This window comes from Pungitius pungitius, unplaced genomic scaffold, assembly GCF_949316345.1.
Source record: "Pungitius pungitius unplaced genomic scaffold, fPunPun2.1 scaffold_28, whole genome shotgun sequence".
Lineage (NCBI taxonomy): Eukaryota > Metazoa > Chordata > Actinopteri > Perciformes > Gasterosteidae > Pungitius > Pungitius pungitius.
In genome coordinates, this window is record NW_026909895.1 from 844,966 (window position 1) to 861,432 (window position 16,467).

Here is a 16,467-nt window from a genome sequence, read left to right on the forward strand (position 1 = left end):
TGAAATACAGGTGCTAACCCAACATGTTAGAATTGCCAGTGAAGAAAAGTAAAGTTACCTTCAGGCTTTAGGAACCTCTCTTGCCAATGCTAAGAACTGCTTCAATTTTAGAAAAAGAAACTTCTGATTATCTTTGACACGTTTTAAAGGATTAGGAAAAAGATGAAAAGCAGCTTACGTCCATACCTCTCTGGTTCCGCCCGATCTCGTCTGATCTCGGAAGCTAAGCAGAGCAGGGCCTGGTTAGTACCTGGATGGAAGACCGCCTGGGAATCCCAGGTACCGTAAGCTTTTTCACTTCTCTCTCTGAAAGCCGCCCAGCGCCGTAGATTGTACACCTACACAATTGTAAAAAAAAATTCACATTGTAGAAGAGATGCAATAGGAAGAAGATGAAAGGTGGCTTACGTCCATACCATCGTCAGGCCATTTGAGGTGGCGGGGACTGCAATGGCCATTCACCGATTGGCTGGGACTCCTGGGCGGGTCTTCTCTAGTCCATCCAATTTTCGGCATGGGATGTCACAGCCTTCTTTGCATACCCTTATTTAACCCACACAAAGATGCCAACGGCAGGCGTGTCATAATTCATTGACGCATTATAAAGGATTAGGAAAAAGATAAAAAGCAGCTTACGGCCATACCTCTCTGGTTCCGCCCGATCTCGTCTGATCTCGGAAGCTAAGCAGAGCAGGGCCTGGTTAGTACCTGGATGGAAGACCGCCTGGGAATCCCAGGTGCCGTAAGCTTTTTCACTTCTCTCACCGAAAGCCGCCGAGCGCCGCAGATTGTACACCTACAAATTACAAAAAGTATATCACATTGTTGAAGAGATGCATGTTTAGTGTTGTTTTAACGTTGGATATGAAAGGCAATTAGACAATATTATCCAAAATGATTCCGTTTCATGGTTGCTAAATTAGTGTTGATCAACATTTAACAATTGGCATACTTTTGTTTGTAATTTAGCCGTTGAAATACAGGTGCTAACCCAACATGTTAGAATTGCCAGTGAAGAAAAGTAAAGTTACCTTCAGGCTTTAGAAACCTCTCTTGCCAATCCTAAGAACTGCTTCAATTTTAGAAAAAGAAACTCTTCTGATTATCTTTGACGCATTATAAAGGATTAGGAAAAAGATAAAAAGCAGCTTACGGCCATACCTCTCTGGTTCCGCCCGATCTCGTCTGATCTCGGAAGCTAAGCAGAGCAGGGCCTGGTTAGTACCTGGATGGAAGACCGCCTAGGGAATCCCAGGTGCCGTAAGCTTTTTCACTTCTCTCTGAAAGCTGCAGAGCGCCGCAGATTGTACACCTACAAATTACAAAAAGTATATCACATTGTTGAAGAGATGCATGTTTAGTGTTGTTTTAACGTTGGATATGAAAGGAAATTAGACAATATTATCCAAAATGATTCCGTTTCATGATTGCTAAATTGGTGTTGATCAACATTTTACGATTGGCATACTATTGTTTGTAATTTAGCCGTTGAAATACAGGTGCTAACCAAACATGTTAGATTTACCAGTGAAGAAAAGTAAAGTTACCTTCAGGTTTTAGGAACCTCTCTTGCCAATGCTAAGAACTGCTTCAATTTTAGAAAAAGAAACTTCTGATTATCTTTGACACGTTTTAAAGGATTAGGAAAAAGATAAAAAGCAGCTTACAGCCATACCTCTCTGGTTCCGCCCGATCTCGTCTGATCTCGGAAGCTAAGCAGAGCGGGGCCTGGTTAGTACCTGGATGGAAGACCGCCTGGGAATCCCAGGTGCCGTAAGCTTTTTCACTTCTCTCACCGAAAGCCGCCGAGCGCCGCAGATTGTACACCTACAAATTACAAAAAGTATATCACATTGTTGAAGAGATGCATGTTTAGTGTTGTTTTAACGTTGGATATGAAAGGCAATTAGACAATATTATCCAAAATGATTCCGTTTCATGGTTGCTAAATTAGTGTTGATCAACATTTAACAATTGGCATACTTTTGTTTGTAATTTAGCCGTTGAAATACAGGTGCTAACCCAACATGTTAGAATTGCCAGTGAAGAAAAGTAAAGTTACCTTCAGGCTTTAGGAACCTCTCTTGCCAATGCTAAGAACTGCTTCAATTTTAGAAAAAGAAACTTCTGATTATCTTTGACACGTTTTAAAGGATTAGGAAAAAGATAAAAAGCAGCTTACAGCCATACCTCTCTGGTTCCGCCCGATCTCGTCTGATCTCGGAAGCTAAGCAGAGCGGGGCCTGGTTAGTACCTGGATGGAAGACCGCCTGGGAATCCCAGGTGCCGTAAGCTTTTTCACTTCTCTCACCGAAAGCCGCCGAGCGCCGCAGATTGTACACCTACAAATTACAAAAAGTATATCACATTGTTGAAGAGATGCATGTTTAGTGTTGTTTTAACGTTGGATATGAAAGGCAATTAGACAATATTATCCAAAATGATTCCGTTTCATGGTTGCTAAATTAGTGTTGATCAACATTTAACAATTGGCATACTTTTGTTTGTAATTTAGCCGTTGAAATACAGGTGCTAACCCAACATGTTAGAATTGCCAGTGAAGAAAAGTAAAGTTACCTTCAGGTTTTAGAAACCTCTCTTGCCAATGCTAAGAACTGCTTCAATTTTAGAAAAAGAAACTTCTGATTATCTTTGACACGTTTTAAAGGATTAGGAAAAAGATGAAAAGCAGCTTACGGCCATACCTCTCTGGTTCCGCCCGATCTCGTCTGATCTCGGAAGCTAAGCAGAGCAGGGCCTGGTTAGTACCTGGATGGAAGACCGCCTGGGAATCCCAGGTGCCGTAAGCTTTTTAACTTCTCTCTCTGAAAGCCGCCCAGCGCCGTAGATTGTACACCTACACAATTGTAAAAAAAAATTCACATTGTAGAAGAGATGCAATAGGAAGAAGATGAAAGGTGGCTTACGTCCATACCATCGTCAGGCCATTTGAGGTGGCGGGGACTGCAATGGCCATTCACCGATTGGCTGGGACTCCTGGGCGGGTCTTCTCTAGTCCATCCAATTTTCGGCATGGGATGTCACAGCCTTCTTTGCATACCCTTATTTAACCCACACAAAGATGCCAACGGCAGGCGTGTCATAATTCATTGACGCATTATAAAGGATTAGGAAAAAGATAAAAAGCAGCTTACGGCCATACCTCTCTGGTTCCGCCCGATCTCGTCTGATCTCGGAAGCTAAGCAGAGCAGGGCCTGGTTAGTACCTGGATGGAAGACCGCCTGGGAATCCCAGGTGCCGTAAGCTTTTTCACTTCTCTCTCCGAAAGCCGCCGAGCGCCGCAGATTGTACACCTGTTTTAACGTTGAATATGAAAGGAAATTAGACAATATTATCCAAAATGATTCCGTTTCATGATTGCTAAATTAGTGTTGGTCAACATTTACCATTGGCATACTGTTGTTTGTAATTTAGCCGTTGAAATACAGGTGCTAACCCAACATGTTAGAATTGCCAGTGAAGAAAAGTAAAGTTACCTTCAGGCTTTAGGAACCTCTCTTGCCAATGCTAAGAACTGCTTCAATTTTAGAAAAAGAAACTTCTGATTATCTTTGACACGTTTTAAAGGATTAGGAAAAAGATGAAAAGCAGCTTACGGCCATACCTCTCTGGTTCCGCCCGATCTCGTCTGATCTCGGAAGCTAAGCAGAGCAGGGCCTGGTTAGTACCTGGATGGAAGACCGCCTGGGAATCCCAGGTGCCGTAAGCTTTTTAACTTCTCTCTCTGAAAGCCGCCCAGCGCCGTAGATTGTACACCTACACAATTGTAAAAAAAAATTCACATTGTAGAAGAGATGCAATAGGAAGAAGATGAAAGGTGGCTTACGTCCATACCATCGTCAGGCCATTTGAGGTGGCGGGGACTGCAATGGCCATTCACCGATTGGCTGGGACTCCTGGGCGGGTCTTCTCTAGTCCATCCAATTTTCGGCATGGGATGTCACAGCCTTCTTTGCATACCCTTATTTAACCCACACAAAGATGCCAACGGCAGGCGTGTCATAATTCATTGACGCATTATAAAGGATTAGGAAAAAGATAAAAAGCAGCTTACGGCCATACCTCTCTGGTTCCGCCCGATCTCGTCTGATCTCGGAAGCTAAGCAGAGCAGGGCCTGGTTAGTACCTGGATGGAAGACCGCCTGGGAATCCCAGGTGCCGTAAGCTTTTTCACTTCTCTCTCCGAAAGCCGCCGAGCGCCGCAGATTGTACACCTGTTTTAACGTTGGATATGAAAGGAAATTAGACAATATTATCCAAAATGATTCCGTTTCATGATTGCTAAATTAGTGTTGGTCAACATTTACCATTGGCATACTGTTGTTTGTAATTTAGCCGTTGAAATACAGGTGCTAACCCAACATGTTAGAATTGCCAGTGAAGAAAAGTAAAGTTACCTTCAGGCTTTAGGAACCTCTCTTGCCAATGCTAAGAACTGCTTCAATTTTAGAAAAAGAAACTTCTGATTATCTTTGACACGTTTTAAAGGATTAGGAAAAAGATGAAAAGCAGCTTACGTCCATACCTCTCTGGTTCCGCCCGATCTCGTCTGATCTCGGAAGCTAAGCAGAGCAGGGCCTGGTTAGTACCTGGATGGAAGACCGCCTGGGAATCCCAGGTGCCGTAAGCTTTTTCACTTCTCTCTCTGAAAGCCGCCCAGCGCCGTAGATTGTACACCTACACAATTGTAAAAAAAAATTCACATTGTAGAAGAGATGCAATAGGAAGAAGATGAAAGGTGGCTTACGTCCATACCATCGTCAGGCCATTTGAGGTGGCGGGGACTGCAATGGCCATTCACCGATTGGCTGGGACTCCTGGGCGGGTCTTCTCTAGTCCATCCAATTTTCGGCATGGGATGTCACAGCCTTCTTTGCATACCCTTATTTAACCCACACAAAGATGCCAACGGCAGGCGTGTCATAATTCATTGACGCATTATAAAGGATTAGGAAAAAGATAAAAAGCAGCTTACGGCCATAACTCTCTGGTTCCGCCCGATCTCGTCTGATCTCGGAAGCTAAGCAGAGCAGGGCCTGGTTAGTACCTGGATGGAAGACCGCCTGGGAATCCCAGGTGCCGTAAGCTTTTTCACTTCTCTCTCCGAAAGCCGCCGAGCGCCGCAGATTGTACACCTGTTTTAACGTTGGATATGAAAGGAAATTAGACAATATTATCCAAAATGATTCCGTTTCATGATTGCTAAATTAGTGTTGGTCAACATTTACGATTGGCATACTGTTGTTTGTAATTTAGCCGTTGAAATACAGGTGCTAACCCAACATGTTAGAATTGCCAGTGAAGAAAAGTAAAGTTACCTTCAGGCTTTAGGAACCTCTCTTGCCAATGCTAAGAACTGCTTCAATTTTAGAAAAAGAAACTTCTGATTATCTTTGACACGTTTTAAAGGATTAGGAAAAAGATGAAAAGCAGCTTACGTCCATACCTCTCTGGTTCCGCCCGATCTCGTCTGTTCTCGGAAGCTAAGCAGAGCAGGGCCTGGTTAGTACCTGGATGGAAGACCGCCTGGGAATCCCAGGTGCCGTAAGCTTTTTCACTTCTCTCACCGAAAGCCGCCGAGCGCCGCAGATTGTACACCTACAAATTACAAAAAGTATATCACATTGTTGAAGAGATGCATGTTTAGTGTTGTTTTAACGTTGGATATGAAAGGCAATTAGACAATATTATCCAAAATGATTCCGTTTCATGGTTGCTAAATTAGTGTTGATCAACATTTAACAATTGGCATACTTTTGTTTGTAATTTAGCCGTTGAAATACAGGTGCTAACCCAACATGTTAGAATTGCCAGTGAAGAAAAGTAAAGTTACCTTCAGGCTTTAGAAACCTCTCTTGCCAATCCTAAGAACTGCTTCAATTTTAGAAAAAGAAACTCTTCTGATTATCTTTGACGCATTATAAAGGATTAGGAAAAAGATAAAAAGCAGCTTACGGCCATACCTCTCTGGTTCCGCCCGATCTCGTCTGATCTCGGAAGCTAAGCAGAGCAGGGCCTGGTTAGTACCTGGATGGAAGACCGCCTGGGAATCCCAGGTGCCGTAAGCTTTTTCACTTCTCTCTGAAAGCTGCAGAGCGCCGCAGATTGTACACCTACAAATTACAAAAAGTATATCACATTGTTGAAGAGATGCATGTTTAGTGTTGTTTTAACGTTGGATATGAAAGGAAATTAGACAATATTATCCAAAATGATTCCGTTTCATGATTGCTAAATTGGTGTTGATCAACATTTTACGATTGGCATACTATTGTTTGTAATTTAGCCGTTGAAATACAGGTGCTAACCAAACATGTTAGATTTACCAGTGAAGAAAAGTAAAGTTACCTTCAGGTTTTAGGAACCTCTCTTGCCAATGCTAAGAACTGCTTCAATTTTAGAAAAAGAAACTTCTGATTATCTTTGACACGTTTTAAAGGATTAGGAAAAAGATAAAAAGCAGCTTACAGCCATACCTCTCTGGTTCCGCCCGATCTCGTCTGATCTCGGAAGCTAAGCAGAGCGGGGCCTGGTTAGTACCTGGATGGAAGACCGCCTGGGAATCCCAGGTGCCGTAAGCTTTTTCACTTCTCTCACCGAAAGCCGCCGAGCGCCGCAGATTGTACACCTACAAATTACAAAAAGTATATCACATTGTTGAAGAGATGCATGTTTAGTGTTGTTTTAACGTTGGATATGAAAGGCAATTAGACAATATTATCCAAAATGATTCCGTTTCATGGTTGCTAAATTAGTGTTGATCAACATTTAACAATTGGCATACTTTTGTTTGTAATTTAGCCGTTGAAATACAGGTGCTAACCCAACATGTTAGAATTGCCAGTGAAGAAAAGTAAAGTTACCTTCAGGCTTTAGGAACCTCTCTTGCCAATGCTAAGAACTGCTTCAATTTTAGAAAAAGAAACTTCTGATTATCTTTGACACGTTTTAAAGGATTAGGAAAAAGATAAAAAGCAGCTTACAGCCATACCTCTCTGGTTCCGCCCGATCTCGTCTGATCTCGGAAGCTAAGCAGAGCGGGGCCTGGTTAGTACCTGGATGGAAGACCGCCTGGGAATCCCAGGTGCCGTAAGCTTTTTCACTTCTCTCACCGAAAGCCGCCGAGCGCCGCAGATTGTACACCTACAAATTACAAAAAGTATATCACATTGTTGAAGAGATGCATGTTTAGTGTTGTTTTAACGTTGGATATGAAAGGCAATTAGACAATATTATCCAAAATGATTCCGTTTCATGGTTGCTAAATTAGTGTTGATCAACATTTAACAATTGGCATACTTTTGTTTGTAATTTAGCCGTTGAAATACAGGTGCTAACCCAACATGTTAGAATTGCCAGTGAAGAAAAGTAAAGTTACCTTCAGGTTTTAGAAACCTCTCTTGCCAATGCTAAGAACTGCTTCAATTTTAGAAAAAGAAACTTCTGATTATCTTTGACACGTTTTAAAGGATTAGGAAAAAGATGAAAAGCAGCTTACGGCCATACCTCTCTGGTTCCGCCCGATCTCGTCTGATCTCGGAAGCTAAGCAGAGCAGGGCCTGGTTAGTACCTGGATGGAAGACCGCCTGGGAATCCCAGGTGCCGTAAGCTTTTTAACTTCTCTCTCTGAAAGCCGCCCAGCGCCGTAGATTGTACACCTACACAATTGTAAAAAAAAATTCACATTGTAGAAGAGATGCAATAGGAAGAAGATGAAAGGTGGCTTACGTCCATACCATCGTCAGGCCATTTGAGGTGGCGGGGACTGCAATGGCCATTCACCGATTGGCTGGGACTCCTGGGCGGGTCTTCTCTAGTCCATCCAATTTTCGGCATGGGATGTCACAGCCTTCTTTGCATACCCTTATTTAACCCACACAAAGATGCCAACGGCAGGCGTGTCATAATTCATTGACGCATTATAAAGGATTAGGAAAAAGATAAAAAGCAGCTTACGGCCATACCTCTCTGGTTCCGCCCGATCTCGTCTGATCTCGGAAGCTAAGCAGAGCAGGGCCTGGTTAGTACCTGGATGGAAGACCGCCTGGGAATCCCAGGTGCCGTAAGCTTTTTCACTTCTCTCTCCGAAAGCCGCCGAGCGCCGCAGATTGTACACCTGTTTTAACGTTGGATATGAAAGGAAATTAGACAATATTATCCAAAATGATTCCGTTTCATGATTGCTAAATTAGTGTTGGTCAACATTTACCATTGGCATACTGTTGTTTGTAATTTAGCCGTTGAAATACAGGTGCTAACCCAACATGTTAGAATTGCCAGTGAAGAAAAGTAAAGTTACCTTCAGGCTTTAGGAACCTCTCTTGCCAATGCTAAGAACTGCTTCAATTTTAGAAAAAGAAACTTCTGATTATCTTTGACACGTTTTAAAGGATTAGGAAAAAGATGAAAAGCAGCTTACGGCCATACCTCTCTGGTTCCGCCCGATCTCGTCTGATCTCGGAAGCTAAGCAGAGCAGGGCCTGGTTAGTACCTGGATGGAAGACCGCTTGGGAATCCCAGGTGCCGTAAGCTTTTTAACTTCTCTCTCTGAAAGCCGCCCAGCGCCGTAGATTGTACACCTACACAATTGTAAAAAAAAATTCACATTGTAGAAGAGATGCAATAGGAAGAAGATGAAAGGTGGCTTACGTCCATACCATCGTCAGGCCATTTGAGGTGGCGGGGACTGCAATGGCCATTCACCGATTGGCTGGGACTCCTGGGCGGGTCTTCTCTAGTCCATCCAATTTTCGGCATGGGATGTCACAGCCTTCTTTGCATACCCTTATTTAACCCACACAAAGATGCCAACGGCAGGCGTGTCATAATTCATTGACGCATTATAAAGGATTAGGAAAAAGATAAAAAGCAGCTTACGGCCATACCTCTCTGGTTCCGCCCGATCTCGTCTGATCTCGGAAGCTAAGCAGAGCAGGGCCTGGTTAGTACCTGGATGGAAGACCGCCTGGGAATCCCAGGTGCCGTAAGCTTTTTCACTTCTCTCTCCGAAAGCCGCCGAGCGCCGCAGATTGTACACCTGTTTTAACGTTGGATATGAAAGGAAATTAGACAATATTATCCAAAATGATTCCGTTTCATGATTGCTAAATTAGTGTTGGTCAACATTTACCATTGGCATACTGTTGTTTGTAATTTAGCCGTTGAAATACAGGTGCTAACCCAACATGTTAGAATTGCCAGTGAAGAAAAGTAAAGTTACCTTCAGGCTTTAGGAACCTCTCTTGCCAATGCTAAGAACTGCTTCAATTTTAGAAAAAGAAACTTCTGATTATCTTTGACACGTTTTAAAGGATTAGGAAAAAGATGAAAAGCAGCTTACGTCCATACCTCTCTGGTTCCGCCCGATCTCGTCTGATCTCGGAAGCTAAGCAGAGCAGGGCCTGGTTAGTACCTGGATGGAAGACCGCCTGGGAATCCCAGGTACCGTAAGCTTTTTCACTTCTCTCTCTGAAAGCCGCCCAGCGCCGTAGATTGTACACCTACACAATTGTAAAAAAAAATTCACATTGTAGAAGAGATGCAATAGGAAGAAGATGAAAGGTGGCTTACGTCCATACCATCGTCAGGCCATTTGAGGTGGCGGGGACTGCAATGGCCATTCACCGATTGGCTGGGACTCCTGGGCGGGTCTTCTCTAGTCCATCCAATTTTCGGCATGGGATGTCACAGCCTTCTTTGCATACCCTTATTTAACCCACACAAAGATGCCAACGGCAGGCGTGTCATAATTCATTGACGCATTATAAAGGATTAGGAAAAAGATAAAAAGCAGCTTACGGCCATACCTCTCTGGTTCCGCCCGATCTCGTCTGATCTCGGAAGCTAAGCAGAGCAGGGCCTGGTTAGTACCTGGATGGAAGACCGCCTGGGAATCCCAGGTGCCGTAAGCTTTTTCACTTCTCTCTCCGAAAGCCGCCGAGCGCCGCAGATTGTACACCTGTTTTAACGTTGGATATGAAAGGAAATTAGACAATATTATCCAAAATGATTCCGTTTCATGATTGCTAAATTAGTGTTGGTCAACATTTACGATTGGCATACTGTTGTTTGTAATTTAGCCGTTGAAATACAGGTGCTAACCCAACATGTTAGAATTGCCAGTGAAGAAAAGTAAAGTTACCTTCAGGCTTTAGGAACCTCTCTTGCCAATGCTAAGAACTGCTTCAATTTTAGAAAAAGAAACTTCTGATTATCTTTGACACGTTTTAAAGGATTAGGAAAAAGATGAAAAGCAGCTTACGTCCATACCTCTCTGGTTCCGCCCGATCTCGTCTGTTCTCGGAAGCTAAGCAGAGCAGGGCCTGGTTAGTACCTGGATGGAAGACCGCCTGGGAATCCCAGGTGCCGTAAGCTTTTTCACTTCTCTCACCGAAAGCCGCCGAGCGCCGCAGATTGTACACCTACAAATTACAAAAAGTATATCACATTGTTGAAGAGATGCATGTTTAGTGTTGTTTTAACGTTGGATATGAAAGGCAATTAGACAATATTATCCAAAATGATTCCGTTTCATGGTTGCTAAATTAGTGTTGATCAACATTTAACAATTGGCATACTTTTGTTTGTAATTTAGCCGTTGAAATACAGGTGCTAACCCAACATGTTAGAATTGCCAGTGAAGAAAAGTAAAGTTACCTTCAGGCTTTAGAAACCTCTCTTGCCAATCCTAAGAACTGCTTCAATTTTAGAAAAAGAAACTCTTCTGATTATCTTTGACGCATTATAAAGGATTAGGAAAAAGATAAAAAGCAGCTTACGGCCATACCTCTCTGGTTCCGCCCGATCTCGTCTGATCTCGGAAGCTAAGCAGAGCAGGGCCTGGTTAGTACCTGGATGGAAGACCGCCTAGGGAATCCCAGGTGCCGTAAGCTTTTTCACTTCTCTCTGAAAGCTGCAGAGCGCCGCAGATTGTACACCTACAAATTACAAAAAGTATATCACATTGTTGAAGAGATGCATGTTTAGTGTTGTTTTAACGTTGGATATGAAAGGAAATTAGACAATATTATCCAAAATGATTCCGTTTCATGATTGCTAAATTGGTGTTGATCAACATTTTACGATTGGCATACTATTGTTTGTAATTTAGCCGTTGAAATACAGGTGCTAACCAAACATGTTAGATTTACCAGTGAAGAAAAGTAAAGTTACCTTCAGGTTTTAGGAACCTCTCTTGCCAATGCTAAGAACTGCTTCAATTTTAGAAAAAGAAACTTCTGATTATCTTTGACACGTTTTAAAGGATTAGGAAAAAGATAAAAAGCAGCTTACAGCCATACCTCTCTGGTTCCGCCCGATCTCGTCTGATCTCGGAAGCTAAGCAGAGCGGGGCCTGGTTAGTACCTGGATGGAAGACCGCCTGGGAATCCCAGGTGCCGTAAGCTTTTTCACTTCTCTCACCGAAAGCCGCCGAGCGCCGCAGATTGTACACCTACAAATTACAAAAAGTATATCACATTGTTGAAGAGATGCATGTTTAGTGTTGTTTTAACGTTGGATATGAAAGGCAATTAGACAATATTATCCAAAATGATTCCGTTTCATGGTTGCTAAATTAGTGTTGATCAACATTTAACAATTGGCATACTTTTGTTTGTAATTTAGCCGTTGAAATACAGGTGCTAACCCAACATGTTAGAATTGCCAGTGAAGAAAAGTAAAGTTACCTTCAGGCTTTAGGAACCTCTCTTGCCAATGCTAAGAACTGCTTCAATTTTAGAAAAAGAAACTTCTGATTATCTTTGACACGTTTTAAAGGATTAGGAAAAAGATAAAAAGCAGCTTACAGCCATACCTCTCTGGTTCCGCCCGATCTCGTCTGATCTCGGAAGCTAAGCAGAGCGGGGCCTGGTTAGTACCTGGATGGAAGACCGCCTGGGAATCCCAGGTGCCGTAAGCTTTTTCACTTCTCTCACCGAAAGCCGCCGAGCGCCGCAGATTGTACACCTACAAATTACAAAAAGTATATCACATTGTTGAAGAGATGCATGTTTAGTGTTGTTTTAACGTTGGATATGAAAGGCAATTAGACAATATTATCCAAAATGATTCCGTTTCATGGTTGCTAAATTAGTGTTGATCAACATTTAACAATTGGCATACTTTTGTTTGTAATTTAGCCGTTGAAATACAGGTGCTAACCCAACATGTTAGAATTGCCAGTGAAGAAAAGTAAAGTTACCTTCAGGTTTTAGAAACCTCTCTTGCCAATGCTAAGAACTGCTTCAATTTTAGAAAAAGAAACTTCTGATTATCTTTGACACGTTTTAAAGGATTAGGAAAAAGATGAAAAGCAGCTTACGGCCATACCTCTCTGGTTCCGCCCGATCTCGTCTGATCTCGGAAGCTAAGCAGAGCAGGGCCTGGTTAGTACCTGGATGGAAGACCGCCTGGGAATCCCAGGTGCCGTAAGCTTTTTAACTTCTCTCTCTGAAAGCCGCCCAGCGCCGTAGATTGTACACCTACACAATTGTAAAAAAAAATTCACATTGTAGAAGAGATGCAATAGGAAGAAGATGAAAGGTGGCTTACGTCCATACCATCGTCAGGCCATTTGAGGTGGCGGGGACTGCAATGGCCATTCACCGATTGGCTGGGACTCCTGGGCGGGTCTTCTCTAGTCCATCCAATTTTCGGCATGGGATGTCACAGCCTTCTTTGCATACCCTTATTTAACCCACACAAAGATGCCAACGGCAGGCGTGTCATAATTCATTGACGCATTATAAAGGATTAGGAAAAAGATAAAAAGCAGCTTACGGCCATACCTCTCTGGTTCCGCCCGATCTCGTCTGATCTCGGAAGCTAAGCAGAGCAGGGCCTGGTTAGTACCTGGATGGAAGACCGCCTGGGAATCCCAGGTGCCGTAAGCTTTTTCACTTCTCTCTCCGAAAGCCGCCGAGCGCCGCAGATTGTACACCTGTTTTAACGTTGGATATGAAAGGAAATTAGACAATATTATCCAAAATGATTCCGTTTCATGATTGCTAAATTAGTGTTGGTCAACATTTACCATTGGCATACTGTTGTTTGTAATTTAGCCGTTGAAATACAGGTGCTAACCCAACATGTTAGAATTGCCAGTGAAGAAAAGTAAAGTTACCTTCAGGCTTTAGGAACCTCTCTTGCCAATGCTAAGAACTGCTTCAATTTTAGAAAAAGAAACTTCTGATTATCTTTGACACGTTTTAAAGGATTAGGAAAAAGATGAAAAGCAGCTTACGGCCATACCTCTCTGGTTCCGCCCGATCTCGTCTGATCTCGGAAGCTAAGCAGAGCAGGGCCTGGTTAGTACCTGGATGGAAGACCGCCTGGGAATCCCAGGTGCCGTAAGCTTTTTAACTTCTCTCTCTGAAAGCCGCCCAGCGCCGTAGATTGTACACCTACACAATTGTAAAAAAAAATTCACATTGTAGAAGAGATGCAATAGGAAGAAGATGAAAGGTGGCTTACGTCCATACCATCGTCAGGCCATTTGAGGTGGCGGGGACTGCAATGGCCATTCACCGATTGGCTGGGACTCCTGGGCGGGTCTTCTCTAGTCCATCCAATTTTCGGCATGGGATGTCACAGCCTTCTTTGCATACCCTTATTTAACCCACACAAAGATGCCAACGGCAGGCGTGTCATAATTCATTGACGCATTATAAAGGATTAGGAAAAAGATAAAAAGCAGCTTACGGCCATACCTCTCTGGTTCCGCCCGATCTCGTCTGATCTCGGAAGCTAAGCAGAGCAGGGCCTGGTTAGTACCTGGATGGAAGACCGCCTGGGAATCCCAGGTGCCGTAAGCTTTTTCACTTCTCTCTCCGAAAGCCGCCGAGCGCCGCAGATTGTACACCTGTTTTAACGTTGGATATGAAAGGAAATTAGACAATATTATCCAAAATGATTCCGTTTCATGATTGCTAAATTAGTGTTGGTCAACATTTACCATTGGCATACTGTTGTTTGTAATTTAGCCGTTGAAATACAGGTGCTAACCCAACATGTTAGAATTGCCAGTGAAGAAAAGTAAAGTTACCTTCAGGCTTTAGGAACCTCTCTTGCCAATGCTAAGAACTGCTTCAATTTTAGAAAAAGAAACTTCTGATTATCTTTGACACGTTTTAAAGGATTAGGAAAAAGATGAAAAGCAGCTTACGGCCATACCTCTCTGGTTCCGCCCGATCTCGTCTGATCTCGGAAGCTAAGCAGAGCAGGGCCTGGTTAGTACCTGGATGGAAGACCGCTTGGGAATCCCAGGTGCCGTAAGCTTTTTAACTTCTCTCTCTGAAAGCCGCCCAGCGCCGTAGATTGTACACCTACACAATTGTAAAAAAAAATTCACATTGTAGAAGAGATGCAATAGGAAGAAGATGAAAGGTGGCTTACGTCCATACCATCGTCAGGCCATTTGAGGTGGCGGGGACTGCAATGGCCATTCACCGATTGGCTGGGACTCCTGGGCGGGTCTTCTCTAGTCCATCCAATTTTCGGCATGGGATGTCACAGCCTTCTTTGCATACCCTTATTTAACCCACACAAAGATGCCAACGGCAGGCGTGTCATAATTCATTGACGCATTATAAAGGATTAGGAAAAAGATAAAAAGCAGCTTACGGCCATACCTCTCTGGTTCCGCCCGATCTCGTCTGATCTCGGAAGCTAAGCAGAGCAGGGCCTGGTTAGTACCTGGATGGAAGACCGCCTGGGAATCCCAGGTGCCGTAAGCTTTTTCACTTCTCTCTCCGAAAGCCGCCGAGCGCCGCAGATTGTACACCTGTTTTAACGTTGGATATGAAAGGAAATTAGACAATATTATCCAAAATGATTCCGTTTCATGATTGCTAAATTAGTGTTGGTCAACATTTACCATTGGCATACTGTTGTTTGTAATTTAGCCGTTGAAATACAGGTGCTAACCCAACATGTTAGAATTGCCAGTGAAGAAAAGTAAAGTTACCTTCAGGCTTTAGGAACCTCTCTTGCCAATGCTAAGAACTGCTTCAATTTTAGAAAAAGAAACTTCTGATTATCTTTGACACGTTTTAAAGGATTAGGAAAAAGATGAAAAGCAGCTTACGTCCATACCTCTCTGGTTCCGCCCGATCTCGTCTGATCTCGGAAGCTAAGCAGAGCAGGGCCTGGTTAGTACCTGGATGGAAGACCGCCTGGGAATCCCAGGTGCCGTAAGCTTTTTCACTTCTCTCTCTGAAAGCCGCCCAGCGCCGTAGATTGTACACCTACACAATTGTAAAAAAAAATTCACATTGTAGAAGAGATGCAATAGGAAGAAGATGAAAGGTGGCTTACGTCCATACCATCGTCAGGCCATTTGAGGTGGCGGGGACTGCAATGGCCATTCACCGATTGGCTGGGACTCCTGGGCGGGTCTTCTCTAGTCCATCCAATTTTCGGCATGGGATGTCACAGCCTTCTTTGCATACCCTTATTTAACCCACACAAAGATGCCAACGGCAGGCGTGTCATAATTCATTGACGCATTATAAAGGATTAGGAAAAAGATAAAAAGCAGCTTACGGCCATAACTCTCTGGTTCCGCCCGATCTCGTCTGATCTCGGAAGCTAAGCAGAGCAGGGCCTGGTTAGTACCTGGATGGAAGACCGCCTGGGAATCCCAGGTGCCGTAAGCTTTTTCACTTCTCTCTCCGAAAGCCGCCGAGCGCCGCAGATTGTACACCTGTTTTAACGTTGGATATGAAAGGAAATTAGACAATATTATCCAAAATGATTCCGTTTCATGATTGCTAAATTAGTGTTGGTCAACATTTACGATTGGCATACTGTTGTTTGTAATTTAGCCGTTGAAATACAGGTGCTAACCCAACATGTTAGAATTGCCAGTGAAGAAAAGTAAAGTTACCTTCAGGCTTTAGGAACCTCTCTTGCCAATGCTAAGAACTGCTTCAATTTTAGAAAAAGAAACTTCTGATTATCTTTGACACGTTTTAAAGGATTAGGAAAAAGATGAAAAGCAGCTTACGTCCATACCTCTCTGGTTCCGCCCGATCTCGTCTGTTCTCGGAAGCTAAGCAGAGCAGGGCCTGGTTAGTACCTGGATGGAAGACCGCCTGGGAATCCCAGGTGCCGTAAGCTTTTTCACTTCTCTCACCGAAAGCCGCCGAGCGCCGCAGATTGTACACCTACAAATTACAAAAAGTATATCACATTGTTGAAGAGATGCATGTTTAGTGTTGTTTTAACGTTGGATATGAAAGGCAATTAGACAATATTATCCAAAATGATTCCGTTTCATGGTTGCTAAATTAGTGTTGATCAACATTTAACAATTGGCATACTTTTGTTTGTAATTTAGCCGTTGAAATACAGGTGCTAACCCAACATGTTAGAATTGCCAGTGAAGAAAAGTAAAGTTACCTTCAGGCTTTAGAAACCTCTCTTGCCAATCCTAAGAACTGCTT

At 43.3% G+C, this 16,467-nt stretch overlaps 34 non-coding genes across 34 annotated transcripts; all 34 read left to right on the forward strand.

Annotated features, from left to right (window-relative positions):
• The first annotated feature begins 172 nt into the window (after positions 1-172).
• Positions 173-291, forward strand: LOC134122077 (5S ribosomal RNA). Its single transcript, XR_009953618.1, has one exon. It is a non-coding gene; the product is annotated as a 5S ribosomal RNA (ribosomal RNA).
• Positions 292-630: 339 nt separating this feature from the next.
• Positions 631-749, forward strand: LOC134121281 (5S ribosomal RNA). The gene has a single exon (XR_009952823.1). It is a non-coding gene; the product is annotated as a 5S ribosomal RNA (ribosomal RNA).
• Positions 750-1,147: 398 nt separating this feature from the next.
• Positions 1,148-1,267, forward strand: LOC134122089 (5S ribosomal RNA). Its single transcript, XR_009953630.1, has one exon. It is a non-coding gene; the product is annotated as a 5S ribosomal RNA (ribosomal RNA).
• Positions 1,268-1,661: 394 nt separating this feature from the next.
• Positions 1,662-1,780, forward strand: LOC134122039 (5S ribosomal RNA). Its single transcript, XR_009953580.1, has one exon. It is a non-coding gene; the product is annotated as a 5S ribosomal RNA (ribosomal RNA).
• A 396-nt stretch (positions 1,781-2,176) lies between these two features.
• Positions 2,177-2,295, forward strand: LOC134122040 (5S ribosomal RNA). The gene has a single exon (XR_009953581.1). It is a non-coding gene; the product is annotated as a 5S ribosomal RNA (ribosomal RNA).
• A 396-nt stretch (positions 2,296-2,691) lies between these two features.
• LOC134121282 (5S ribosomal RNA) lies at positions 2,692-2,810 on the forward strand. The gene has a single exon (XR_009952824.1). It is a non-coding gene; the product is annotated as a 5S ribosomal RNA (ribosomal RNA).
• Positions 2,811-3,149: 339 nt separating this feature from the next.
• LOC134121283 (5S ribosomal RNA) lies at positions 3,150-3,268 on the forward strand. The gene has a single exon (XR_009952825.1). It is a non-coding gene; the product is annotated as a 5S ribosomal RNA (ribosomal RNA).
• Positions 3,269-3,612: 344 nt separating this feature from the next.
• On the forward strand, positions 3,613-3,731 carry LOC134121284 (5S ribosomal RNA). The gene has a single exon (XR_009952826.1). It is a non-coding gene; the product is annotated as a 5S ribosomal RNA (ribosomal RNA).
• Positions 3,732-4,070: 339 nt separating this feature from the next.
• On the forward strand, positions 4,071-4,189 carry LOC134121285 (5S ribosomal RNA). The gene has a single exon (XR_009952827.1). It is a non-coding gene; the product is annotated as a 5S ribosomal RNA (ribosomal RNA).
• A 344-nt stretch (positions 4,190-4,533) lies between these two features.
• LOC134121851 (5S ribosomal RNA) lies at positions 4,534-4,652 on the forward strand. Its single transcript, XR_009953392.1, has one exon. It is a non-coding gene; the product is annotated as a 5S ribosomal RNA (ribosomal RNA).
• A 339-nt stretch (positions 4,653-4,991) lies between these two features.
• Positions 4,992-5,110, forward strand: LOC134121956 (5S ribosomal RNA). Its single transcript, XR_009953497.1, has one exon. It is a non-coding gene; the product is annotated as a 5S ribosomal RNA (ribosomal RNA).
• Positions 5,111-5,454: 344 nt separating this feature from the next.
• LOC134122275 (5S ribosomal RNA) lies at positions 5,455-5,573 on the forward strand. The gene has a single exon (XR_009953815.1). It is a non-coding gene; the product is annotated as a 5S ribosomal RNA (ribosomal RNA).
• A 398-nt stretch (positions 5,574-5,971) lies between these two features.
• Positions 5,972-6,090, forward strand: LOC134121286 (5S ribosomal RNA). The gene has a single exon (XR_009952828.1). It is a non-coding gene; the product is annotated as a 5S ribosomal RNA (ribosomal RNA).
• A 394-nt stretch (positions 6,091-6,484) lies between these two features.
• Positions 6,485-6,603, forward strand: LOC134122041 (5S ribosomal RNA). The gene has a single exon (XR_009953582.1). It is a non-coding gene; the product is annotated as a 5S ribosomal RNA (ribosomal RNA).
• Positions 6,604-6,999: 396 nt separating this feature from the next.
• Positions 7,000-7,118, forward strand: LOC134122042 (5S ribosomal RNA). Its single transcript, XR_009953583.1, has one exon. It is a non-coding gene; the product is annotated as a 5S ribosomal RNA (ribosomal RNA).
• Positions 7,119-7,514: 396 nt separating this feature from the next.
• LOC134121287 (5S ribosomal RNA) lies at positions 7,515-7,633 on the forward strand. The gene has a single exon (XR_009952829.1). It is a non-coding gene; the product is annotated as a 5S ribosomal RNA (ribosomal RNA).
• A 339-nt stretch (positions 7,634-7,972) lies between these two features.
• LOC134121288 (5S ribosomal RNA) lies at positions 7,973-8,091 on the forward strand. Its single transcript, XR_009952830.1, has one exon. It is a non-coding gene; the product is annotated as a 5S ribosomal RNA (ribosomal RNA).
• A 344-nt stretch (positions 8,092-8,435) lies between these two features.
• Positions 8,436-8,554, forward strand: LOC134121450 (5S ribosomal RNA). Its single transcript, XR_009952991.1, has one exon. It is a non-coding gene; the product is annotated as a 5S ribosomal RNA (ribosomal RNA).
• Positions 8,555-8,893: 339 nt separating this feature from the next.
• Positions 8,894-9,012, forward strand: LOC134121290 (5S ribosomal RNA). Its single transcript, XR_009952832.1, has one exon. It is a non-coding gene; the product is annotated as a 5S ribosomal RNA (ribosomal RNA).
• Positions 9,013-9,356: 344 nt separating this feature from the next.
• On the forward strand, positions 9,357-9,475 carry LOC134122078 (5S ribosomal RNA). The gene has a single exon (XR_009953619.1). It is a non-coding gene; the product is annotated as a 5S ribosomal RNA (ribosomal RNA).
• Positions 9,476-9,814: 339 nt separating this feature from the next.
• LOC134121291 (5S ribosomal RNA) lies at positions 9,815-9,933 on the forward strand. Its single transcript, XR_009952833.1, has one exon. It is a non-coding gene; the product is annotated as a 5S ribosomal RNA (ribosomal RNA).
• A 344-nt stretch (positions 9,934-10,277) lies between these two features.
• On the forward strand, positions 10,278-10,396 carry LOC134122276 (5S ribosomal RNA). The gene has a single exon (XR_009953816.1). It is a non-coding gene; the product is annotated as a 5S ribosomal RNA (ribosomal RNA).
• A 398-nt stretch (positions 10,397-10,794) lies between these two features.
• Positions 10,795-10,914, forward strand: LOC134122090 (5S ribosomal RNA). The gene has a single exon (XR_009953631.1). It is a non-coding gene; the product is annotated as a 5S ribosomal RNA (ribosomal RNA).
• A 394-nt stretch (positions 10,915-11,308) lies between these two features.
• On the forward strand, positions 11,309-11,427 carry LOC134122043 (5S ribosomal RNA). The gene has a single exon (XR_009953584.1). It is a non-coding gene; the product is annotated as a 5S ribosomal RNA (ribosomal RNA).
• A 396-nt stretch (positions 11,428-11,823) lies between these two features.
• On the forward strand, positions 11,824-11,942 carry LOC134122044 (5S ribosomal RNA). Its single transcript, XR_009953585.1, has one exon. It is a non-coding gene; the product is annotated as a 5S ribosomal RNA (ribosomal RNA).
• A 396-nt stretch (positions 11,943-12,338) lies between these two features.
• On the forward strand, positions 12,339-12,457 carry LOC134121292 (5S ribosomal RNA). Its single transcript, XR_009952834.1, has one exon. It is a non-coding gene; the product is annotated as a 5S ribosomal RNA (ribosomal RNA).
• A 339-nt stretch (positions 12,458-12,796) lies between these two features.
• Positions 12,797-12,915, forward strand: LOC134121293 (5S ribosomal RNA). Its single transcript, XR_009952835.1, has one exon. It is a non-coding gene; the product is annotated as a 5S ribosomal RNA (ribosomal RNA).
• A 344-nt stretch (positions 12,916-13,259) lies between these two features.
• Positions 13,260-13,378, forward strand: LOC134121294 (5S ribosomal RNA). The gene has a single exon (XR_009952836.1). It is a non-coding gene; the product is annotated as a 5S ribosomal RNA (ribosomal RNA).
• A 339-nt stretch (positions 13,379-13,717) lies between these two features.
• Positions 13,718-13,836, forward strand: LOC134121295 (5S ribosomal RNA). The gene has a single exon (XR_009952837.1). It is a non-coding gene; the product is annotated as a 5S ribosomal RNA (ribosomal RNA).
• Positions 13,837-14,180: 344 nt separating this feature from the next.
• Positions 14,181-14,299, forward strand: LOC134121451 (5S ribosomal RNA). Its single transcript, XR_009952992.1, has one exon. It is a non-coding gene; the product is annotated as a 5S ribosomal RNA (ribosomal RNA).
• Positions 14,300-14,638: 339 nt separating this feature from the next.
• LOC134121296 (5S ribosomal RNA) lies at positions 14,639-14,757 on the forward strand. Its single transcript, XR_009952838.1, has one exon. It is a non-coding gene; the product is annotated as a 5S ribosomal RNA (ribosomal RNA).
• Positions 14,758-15,101: 344 nt separating this feature from the next.
• On the forward strand, positions 15,102-15,220 carry LOC134121852 (5S ribosomal RNA). The gene has a single exon (XR_009953393.1). It is a non-coding gene; the product is annotated as a 5S ribosomal RNA (ribosomal RNA).
• Positions 15,221-15,559: 339 nt separating this feature from the next.
• On the forward strand, positions 15,560-15,678 carry LOC134121958 (5S ribosomal RNA). The gene has a single exon (XR_009953499.1). It is a non-coding gene; the product is annotated as a 5S ribosomal RNA (ribosomal RNA).
• A 344-nt stretch (positions 15,679-16,022) lies between these two features.
• Positions 16,023-16,141, forward strand: LOC134122277 (5S ribosomal RNA). The gene has a single exon (XR_009953817.1). It is a non-coding gene; the product is annotated as a 5S ribosomal RNA (ribosomal RNA).
• The last annotated feature ends 326 nt before the right edge of the window (positions 16,142-16,467 follow it).